Here is a 10,778-nt window from a genome sequence, read left to right as displayed (position 1 = left end):
GAGTGAGAGAAGAAAGATCAGATCAGTGGTAAAGTTGGGAATAGAATTCAGGTCTACTGAGTCCTAGTGCAGTGCCATATCTGCTGGTGTGCAATGCTTGAGCCCAGAGTTTTTATCAAAAGGAAAACAGTCTGCTTTCTGTATTCTGACCATTGGTCAGGTTAACATTTGTCGCTAGATTCATGAACCCCTTTTGTTAGTATGAGGAGACACAGTCCAAGCAACCGTTTATGTACATGAGACCTCAAACAAGTTGTATTTCTTTGGATACTCATCTGCAGTGGCTAGAAGGAAGGGGTACGAGGGAGCTTTTCATAAATCCACCAAGCTTTTCAGAGAGCTCCCAAACACATAGAGAATTGTCCTGGGAGCTACTGCTGCCCGTGCTAACTCTCTAGGAAAAGTCATAAGGGACTTTCAATGGAAAGTAGGCACTTAACCTGCCTAGGCATTTTTGAAAATCCCACTGCGTGTCTATCTGCACCTTTAGGTAACTCAATACTTCTGTAAAACTGGCCCTGAGAACTAGAGAAGAGGGAAGTAATACCTGTAACTATATTGACTCTTATTGCTTCTGGGGTGTTGCTTTTGGGCTGCCTCAAAGTTTAGTATTTTCTGCTGCTCCAGCTGCCTCTGGGGTGCTATTCATTTAGAACATGGGCTGGATCTTGTAATTAAGGGACTGAGACCACAGTTTTCAAACTCAGGTGTCTAAATCCATGTATGGTTCAAAATACGAGACCTGGTTTGCGGAGGTGTTGAAGTCAATAAGAGATGTGCGAGTTCAGCACCATCCAAAATCAGATCACTGATTTAGGGGCCTAAATATGGATTTTGGGACATAATTTTAAACATCTAATTTTGAAATTTTGGCTTTGACTTCTAACTACTCTCCACTGTCCCTTGAGCTCACCTGCCATAGGATCACCCGCATCCCTCTGCTGTGATGAACCTCGCTATCCCTTCCGTGTCCTTTTCCAGCTTTCTTTCATTTTCGTTTAATGTACTTATTTATTTAGCACTATTAAGTGAACCTTGCACTAGTACAGTATAGGCTGCATGGAGGCTGTGCCCTGAACAGCATACAGTCCAAGTCAGCACATGGAGAGTGATGCGTAACAAAGTGAACACGGCGTGGAATGTGGCCACTCTGGCGTGGCTGCATCAAGAGGCTTTTGGAAGGAGGAAACAGGTCGAGTGGCGGCTTTAATTGGGAAGCTAATGTAATCAGGGAGGGTGATGTGAAAGATGCTGCGAAGTCAGGAGTAGGGGGAAAAGGGAGAGATCCGGAGCCTAGTGTGCTTGGGTTGTAGGCAGGTCAGTGTGTATTTGGAGATGAGATTGGGGATATAAGGGAAGGTGGAATTTTGCAGAGCCGTGGTGGGCAGGATGAGGAGCTTGGCTGCAAAGACTGTGGAAAGTTGAAGCTAGTGAAGGAATTCAAGAATTGGGGAGACACGGTCACAGCAGCGGGACAGTAACCTTGTCAGCTGCAACTTGAATGCAGAGGTGGTGAAAGCAAAAATCCAGCAAACATTTTTAAATGTCTAGAAAAGGTCCCAAAATGAACCAAAGTTTTTTTTGTGTGTGTATGGAGAGGAGGGGGTAAAGGGGCCTCTTTTTGATCTTCTCTTGACCCATTTTGCACACCTCTAACTTGAACCGATCCACATGTAACACCATGTAATATGTAACCTGCCTGTCTGAAAGGTTAGTACACATTCTTGTATACAATTGAAATTCCACCTGAACTTAGGAACAAAAGACTATAAAAAAGACAACATAGGAACTTTAAGTCCCTTAGTCCTATAGTAACATTTCAGCAGGTATTTGCCAACTGACCTTCCTGTAAACATTTGAAATATCACTTCTATTGTGAATGGTATTTCTCAAGCAGGAAATCTAAATGTGCTTCGGTGACCTTAGCATTCTGTAGCCTGTATTTGAAGAGCAGACAGGGAAGTAGCCAGGCATGTTGCTGAGTGGCTGTCACCTGTTTCTCGAGATGCCAGCAGCTAGTTAAGTAGATCCTCAGGGTTCGAGTGTAACAACAAACGGGGGTAAATGTTTAACTTGATTCTTTGGAGTTTGTGGCTTTCGCCTTTTCTTATTAACCCAGCATGGGTTTTTTTCTTTACAGTTGCACAATTGCAGGCATTGCAGATACCACAATTGCAGATACCACAGGGGCACTTGATATAACTTGCTTTTGGAAGAATGAACAAAGGTAAGGTGCTTTATGTTTATATCCTATTATATCTATCAATTGGAGAGATGCTTCAAGTTTGCATGTTGGCTTTTTCTAGCGGGGGCAGCAGAGCATGTAGAAAATAATATCATATTGTGTCAGGTAGAAACAGGAGAACATCCAACTAGGATTTCAGAATGAAGGAAATTTTATGTTGCTCTGAGATATTTTCTACCTTTTGGGCCAGTTGACCCATATACCTTTAAGTCATGCCATGATATTGTCAGAAAGATCTCACTTGCAAAGCAAAAGTGACAGCAAGAAATGCAGCTCAGAGTTGTGAATTTTTGTCCTTGAGATTGTGTGGCTAGAGCTGGGAATTTTCTGATAATTTTTTTTTCTGAAAATGCTGATTCGTTGAAACCAAAACTGATCGCAAAACATCTGACTCAAACAATTGAAACTTTCTGGTTAGAAAATGTTAAACAGGATGTTTTGACAATATTGAAACTTTTCAAACCACTTTTTTATTAGTTGAAATGACTTTTTCTTTCAGAATTTTAGTAAATTTACACTAGAAAGTTTTAAAAGAAAAGGTTTGAAATGGAATGAATCATTTCAAAATTATTGAAACAAAAGATACTGATTCTTCTGAACTGTTTCACCCCCCCCCCCCACACACACACTCGTTTGGTAAATTTTCAAAATTAAAACTTTTCATCAGAATTTGAAATGGGAACAATTTCAAAAGGTCAAAAATTCTCATGGGATGGGAAAACCCCACTTCCCACCCAGCTCTATTTGTGGTAGCATCACACTGGAAGTCCTTTGGCTGCTTACATGTTTTTAAAACAGGTCACTGAATAGACCAAACTGTTTTCATACTAATTCCATTTATATCATATTAGGATTTAAAGTGAGTAGTGACAATGAACTCTTCAAAGGTCAGACTAGATCATCACAGTGGTCTCTTCTTGCCTATGATCTATGGAAAATCCTAATCTAGACTTCACATACACACATATGCATAGATTTCTCCTGCCTTCATTTCCCTGTACACCAGACTGGATACCCTGTATCTTCCTCTCTCTCTTTTGCACTATTGTCTTAACAGATCTCCCCGTTCAAAGAGATAGCCTTACTGTTTCTGTTGTATTAAGGTCTAGGGTTTCATCAGCCCCTTTGAAAAGCTCAGTATGGTCTAATTATTCTACTCTCTCCAGATTATTGTGTCCTTGCATTTTATTCCCTTCTACGGCTTTGTAGGTGTGGGAAGAAGGTTCTTTGTGAGGGAAGCCAGCTGTTCATTCACCTGCACAATATACAAAGGGCTAGAATGCCATTCTAACCCAATGCAGTATGAGCTTGATTTTTGGTGCAGTACAGGCATTCGCTTTGTATTGTCAGTGTGTATGGTATAGAGCAGCTCAGAGTGAGTGCCTGGCTAAGAGGGCTCACATGCTGAGCTCTGCCTTTATGCTTGTTGACGGGGTTTTAAGTGGGGAAGGGTTAAGAGGGATCTTTGCCAAAATTAAGTGCACAAAGAAAATTCAGGTAATAACTAAAGGGCTGGAGTTTTGTTTTGTTAAGTTGTAATGGAAGGCAATTTTAAAATAAATTAAAGATATAATGGAGGCATTGTCTATTCAATCGTCTCTAGAATCTATTGTAAATATTAGATAAGATCTGGTGCATTATTTATAATAATGATATTACCATACAGTTGTTTGCAAACAACTAATTAATATTAATTGATGAAGAACTAGATTCTTCCACTCTGACTCACATTGCATAGCAATTTACTCCATAAGTAGTACTATTGGTTGACTGGGGTAAGTAATGGATTTTATGGATGGGGATACTGAGGCACAGGGGCAGCATCAAATGACTGGGACAAATTCACACAGCCAGTCAGGAGCAAGTTAAGAACAGAACTCAGCCTCTAATTCTTACCATTAGACAGTCTCTCATTCCTGATTTACACAGCCTTCAAATAGGGGTGAGGAAGAAATCTCCCCTTTCTCCACCCCTAAGTCTAACATTGTACACTCAGGTATGTGCTGGATTATGGAGTTACCTTTTTCTTAAACTACTGGGCTTTGCTGGTGGGAAGATTATTATTATGATTTATTGATATGACAGCGGCACCTACAACTTGCTAGGCCCTGTCCACACATAGAAGAGGTAGATTATTGGTCTGACCCTATCTTGTCAGGATAGGGACTAAGTTCCTACATTCCTAGGAATCAAAACCAGAGGGCAGAGACAGTCCTTTTGTTCTTTTTGTACAGTATCTGGCACAATGGAGTCCTAGGCCATGACTGTGGCTCCAAAGTGATACAGTAATGTAAATATATAAATAATGACTAGTAATTTCTAGTTGCTTTGGGAATATGGTAAGCAAAAGTTCACAAGCGCATTATATAATATAAGAGTGACTCATTGCAATAAGCACCAGGAGCCATGAAGTTTCACCATTTTCACATGCCTTGGAGGCAAATTATAAATGACAGTTTAGGAGCTATTTATGCATATCTCGCTCCTGTAAACATAAAAAATGTTACCATTGGTGGGGGCGGGGAGAGAAATGGTATGGTCTTATTCACCCACAGCCATTCTTGGTTCACTGACCTGTTTTTCTGTGCTTGCAAGATGGAAAGTACCACTGTGACGAAGTCCAGGATCTAGTTTGGGCTGGACAGAAAATAGCCCTGATCAATGCAAAGGAATGCAGCCTTCGCAGTGAGGAACGGGATTTCATGCCAGTCCCTGCTCTGATCAGTGCTTGTACTTTAGTCAGCAGGAAGAACTGTCATGATCCTGGGGAGAGGGTAATGTGTAGTTGTTATGGTGAATAATAGCTGTTGGCAGGATTCTGAGACTCCTATACTGAATAGCGCTGAAATGAAGGGGAGTACTTTGGGGTAGGAAGCATGATCTATAAGGAGAGAGAATCTGGCCCAAGTGAAGAAAGAAGGCTGAATCTGGCCCATAAGACGGAGAAAAGTAAATGTGGAATGACATTAATTTTCAAGAAGCTCACCAATTTAGCTTGTTCCTAGTCTGTCACGAAATAAGTGTAAAGACAATTGCAGAGTTACGACCAACAAAATGGCACTTGTTGTAAAGTAGCTGAAGTCAGAGGTTGCAATCCGCCGAGAGATTACAAAATCAGAACAGGTTCTCTGGAAGAGTGTGAGACTTGGCAAAAGGATAAGGAACTTTCCATCTATTCAAACATACCCTAGGGCTGTACAGGCTAAAGTGCCTTATTATTTGTCAGGTGCTTGATATTTGAGACAAGTCAGTCTATATCCTGGTGTTTTTGTGCAATCTGGCAATTCAACAAAGCACGTGAGCATGTGCTGAATGTTAAGCAGGGAGGCCTAGCTACTAAAATACACACAGACAATGGGACGTCACACCTGCTCACATGGTTTGCTGAATGGACGGCGCAGCAGAACGCCAAGGAACAGGTGGATTATTCAGAACTTGAATTTCCATCCTGACCCTTAAGCGTGTCATTTCTTTGGGTCAGTGGAAAGACAACAGAAGGGCATTGTGGGGAATTTTGCACTGCCACCGCCTGGACTGTACTAGGTTTGTGAGGAACAATTAACGCTTTGTGCTTGTAGGCGCTGTGTACATTAGAGAATTTTAGAAAAGCATTCCCATTGCCAGCATGCCCCAGCTCAGCTTTATCAGTGGGAGCCATAGTATAGACAATAAGAATGGCCCTACTGGGTCAGACCAAAGATCCATCTAGCCCAGTATCCTGTCTTCAGACAGTGGCCAGTGCCAGGTGCCCCGGAGGGAATGAACAGAACAGGTAATCATTGAGTGATCCATCCCCTGTCACCCATTCCCAGCTTCTGGCAAACAGAGGCAAGGGACACCATCCCTGCCCATCCTGGCTAATAGCTCCCTTAATGTGTGGCCTTTTATATTGCTGCTGAATAAGTGGAATTCACACAGCTTTAAAACAACAAGCATGGAGGGTGACATTCTCCAGGACCATTAATTCATCATGGCTCATTAGCATTCATTTGACTAATAGGAGGAGAAATTGAAACAACTCCTTCTTTACGTGTGTCAAGTGTCTCACATCTCACATGCTCTGCAGCTCATGATTCCATTGGATAATAGCATTTTGCAGTGGTGAAATATTAAAATAAAATAACACCACACCAAAATGTCAAGGTTTCTTTTACAGGAAATCTATTGATGTTAAAATAAATGGAATGATATTCATTTTCATTTTTTTAAATGAAAAGAGGATTTATCCAGTTTCTACAATATGCTTAAGAACTTATAGCACACGATCACATGCAGATTTATTCGGGGCATAAGGAGTTGGCATACGGCATCCTCTGGATAAAGCTGCTCAGTGCTGCTTTGTCTAGTCAATGAGGATTTTTCATCTTAATCATTATTTCTGGGACAAAATGTGGCCCTGCATTTTCCAGAGCTGTTTTAGTTTTATTACATAAAAGGGGTGGGTGAGCACTTCTTGCTGGTACATTTTGCTAGAGACAGTGGGAAGAATGATCTTGTACTGAAGTCATTGGGCTGTGACTCTGTACAGCTGGGTTCAAAAACTATTGCACTAACAATTTTGCAAAATGTTTTCATTGTTCATCACAATGTTCCAGCTGAAAGCACTCTCATTCTTAAGGTGAAAGCATTACAGAGAAAACAAAGAGCAAAAGAACCTACACACATGCTAAAAAGCTTATCAGGGGTCATTCAACTCCAACCTTGGGGCCCAGTAGCTATCAATCATTCATAACCCACAACTGGGTTTTCCCTGTGGTTACCAGTTCATAACTGTGTCAAATTCAGAATCAGAACAACCATGAATAGTTCAGTCTTTCCTCTATGCAGCTTGGGCCTTTGATCTTGGCCTCACATAACAAGTGATCAGCAGACAATGGCTCTCTCCTCTGGGTGTAATTTCAAAAGGCTGGGTTTTTGCATAACTGGAGGTGGGGAATTTGCATTTATCTCCCCATAGATCTTCCCCAAGAAAACAACGTAACACTTTTTGTTCCCAAGGTCCATTCTTGTCTGGCACATTGTTCAATACAGTCCTTTGAACCCTCAGGTCTCACATCAGTCTGATCTCCCCCCTTGAAAGGTTACATAAAATTCAGGACAACAATAATACATAAACCATTTTTTAATGTAACAGATCCCAAAAACACTTAATTCACAAGGGTCTCCCAAGAATATGGCAGGAAATTGCCATATCTTTCCCACCTTCCTCCTAAAGAAGTGGGTGTAACTAGGGTGATTGACAGGCATTATAATGCAACCCATTGACTTATTTCATGGAAAGGTTCATAGAATCATAGAATATCAGGGTTGGAAGGGACTTCAGGAGGTCATCTAGTCCAACCCCCTGCTTAAAGCAGGACCAATCCCCAACTAAATCATCCCAGCCAGGGATTTGTCAAGCCTGACCTTAAAAACCTCTAAGGAAGGAGATTCCACTACCTCCCTAGGTAACGCATTCCAGTGTTTCACCACCCTCCTAGTGAACAAGTTTTTCCTAATATCCAACCTAAACCTCCCCCCCACTGCAACTTGAGACCATTACTCCTTGTTCTGTCATCTGCTACTACTGAGAACAGTCTAGATCCATCTCTTTGGAACCCCCTTTCAGGTAGTTGAAAGCAGCTATAAAATCCCTCCTCATTCTTCTCTTCTGCAGACTAAACAATCCCAGTTCCCTCAGCCTCTCCTCATAAGTCATGGGTTCCAGTCCCCTAATCATTTTTGTTGCCCTCTGCTGGATGTTTTCCAATTTTTCCACATCCTTCTTGTAGTGTGGGGCCCAAAACTGGACACAGTACTCCAGATGAGGCCTCACCAATGTCGAACAGAGGGGAACAATCATGTCCCTCGATCTGCTGGCAATGCCCCTATGTATACATCTTCAAATGCCATTGGCCTTCTTGGCAAAAAGGGCACACTGCTGACTCATATCCAGCTTCTCATCCACTGTAATCCCTAGGTCCTTTTCTGCAGAACTGCTGCCTAGCCATTCAGTCCCTAGTTTGTAGCGGTGCCTGGGATTCTTCCATCCTAAGTTCAGGACTCTGCATTTGTCCTTGTTGAACCTCGTCAGATTTCTTTTGGCCCAATCCTCTAATTTATCTAGGGCCCTCTGTATCCTATCCCTACCCTCCAGCATATCTACCTCTCCTCCCAGTTTAGTGTCATCTGCAAACTTGCTGCAAACTTGCTCTGCAATCGCCACCATCCTCCAGATCATTAAGGAAGATATTGAACAAAACTGGCCCGAGGACCGACCCTTGGGGCACTCCACTTCATACTAGCTGCCAACTAGACATGGAGCCATTGATCACTACCCGTTGATCCCAACAATCTAGCAAACTTTCTATCCACCTTATAGTCCATTCATCCAGCCCATACTTCTTTAACTTGCTGGCAAGAATACTGTGGGAGACCGTGTCAAAAGCTTTGCTAAAGTCAAGGAACAACATGTCCACTGCTTTCCCCTCATCCACAGAGCAGTTATCTTGTCAGAGAAGGCAATTAGATTAGTCAGGCATGACTTGCCCTTGGTGAATCAATGCTGACTGTTCCTGATCACTTTTCTGTCCTCTAAGTGCTTCAGAATTGATTCCTTGAGGACTTGCTCCATGATTTTTCCAGGGACCGAGGTGAGGCTGACTGGCCTGTAGTTCCCAGGATCCTCCTTCTTCCCTTTTTTAAAGTTGGGCACTACATTAGCCTTTTTCCAGTCGTCCGGGACCTCCCCCGATCGACATGAGTTTTCAAAGATAATGGCCAATGGCTCTGCAACCACATCCGCCAACTCCTTCAGCAGTCTCGGATGCAGCGCATCCGGCCCCATGGACTTGTGCTCATCCAGCTTTTCTAAATAGTCCCAAACCACTTCTTTCTCCATAGAGAGCTGATCACCTCCTCTCCATGCTGTGCTGCCCAGTGCAGTAGTCTGGGAGCTGACCTTTTCGTGAAGACAGAGGCAAAAAAAGCATTGAGTACATTAGCTTTTTCCACATCCTCTGTCAGTAGGTTGCCTCCCTCATTCAGTAAGGGGCCCACACTTTCCTTGACTTTCTTCTTGTTGCTAACATACCTGAAGAAACCCTTCTTGTTACTCTTAACATCTCTTGTAAGCTGCAACTCCAGGTGTGATTTGGCCTTCCTGATTTCACTCCTGCATGCCTGAGCAATATTTTTATACTCTTCCCTGGTCATTTGTCCAATCTTCCACTTCTTGTAAGCTTCTTTTTTGTGTTTAAGATCAACAAGGATTTCACTGTTAAGCCAAGCTGGTCGCCTGCCATATTTACTATTCTTTCTACACATCAGGATGGTTTGTCCCTCTAACCTCAATAAGGATTCTTTAAAATACAGCCATCTCTCCTGGACTCCTTTCCCCCTCATGTTATTCTCCCAGGGATCCTGTCCATCAGTTCCCTGAGGTTGTCAAAGTCCGCTTTTCTGAAGTCCAGGGTCCGTATTCTGCTGCTCTCCTTTCTTCCTTGTGTCAGGATCCTGAACTTGACGCTGTCATGGTCACTGCCTCCCAGGTTTCCATCCACTTTTGCTTCCCCTACTAATTCTTCCTGGTTTGTGAGCAGCAGGTCAAGAAGAGCTTTGCACCTAGTTGGTTCCTCCAGCACTTGCACCAGGAAATTGTCCCCTACACTTTCCAAAAACTTCCTGGATTGTCTGTGCGCCGCTGTATTGCTCTCCCAGCAGATATCAGGGTGATTGAAGTCTCCCATGAGAACTAGGGCCTGCGATCTAGTAACTTCCGTTAGTTGCCGGAAGAAAGCCTTGCCCACCTCATCCCCCTGGTCTGGTGGTCTATAGCAGACTCCCACCACGACATCACCCTTGTTGCTCACACTTCTAAACTTAATCCAGAGACTCTCAGGTTTTTCTGCAGTTTCATAGTGGAGCTCTGAGCAGTCATACTGCTCTCTTACATACAATGCAACTCCCCCACCTTTTCTGCCCTGCCTGTCCTTCCTGAACAGTTTATATCCATCCATGACAGTACTCCAGTCATGTGAGTTATCCCACCAAGTCTCTGTTATTCCAATCACATCATAATTCCTTGACTGTGCCAGGACTTCCAGTTCTCCCTGCTTGTTTCCCAGGCTTCTTGCATTTGTGTATAGGCACTTGAGATAACTTGCTGTTTGTCCTGCTTTCCTAGTATGAGGCAGGAGCCCTCCCCTCTTGTGTTCTCCTGCTCAATCTTCCTCCCGGTATCCCACGTCCCCAGTTACCTCAGGTCTTTGGACTCCTTCCCCCAGTGAACCTAGTTTAAAGCCCTCCTCACTAGGTTAGCCCCTGGATGGCGAAGGTTTAGTCCCTGGATGCTGATTCTGCCATGATCTTTCATAATTTCGCATTTCAAAATAATAAACATTTTGGTAGCAAGCCAGCATACAGCCTTCAAAAATCCATACTGAGTGGTTTGACATCTGTCTGTGGAACCTATGGGACAGAGCTCTGACATGCCCTATCTTATGCCTGGTACCCCAAAACCTTTGGCTGAGAACTTGAGACCTGGTCCTCCCAC

At 43.1% G+C, this 10,778-nt stretch overlaps 1 protein-coding gene across 1 annotated transcript in view; it reads left to right on the top strand.

Annotated features, from left to right (window-relative positions):
- Nucleotides 1–2,074: 2,074 nt before the first annotated feature.
- The window catches only part of KCNJ16 (potassium inwardly rectifying channel subfamily J member 16), a 48,293-nt gene continuing 39,589 nt past the window's right edge, over nt 2,075–10,778 (top strand). Inside the window, exon 1 of the mRNA XM_043497336.1 lies at nt 2,075–2,227. The gene's annotated coding sequence lies outside the window, so the exon portion shown is untranslated. The remainder of the gene's footprint in view (nt 2,228–10,778) is intronic.

The sequence above is a fragment of the Dermochelys coriacea genome, chromosome 14 (assembly GCF_009764565.3).
Source record: "Dermochelys coriacea isolate rDerCor1 chromosome 14, rDerCor1.pri.v4, whole genome shotgun sequence".
NCBI lineage: Eukaryota > Metazoa > Chordata > Testudines > Dermochelyidae > Dermochelys > Dermochelys coriacea.
Note: the sequence above shows the minus strand (reverse complement) of the source record. Positions and strands in the feature narration are given on the sequence as shown.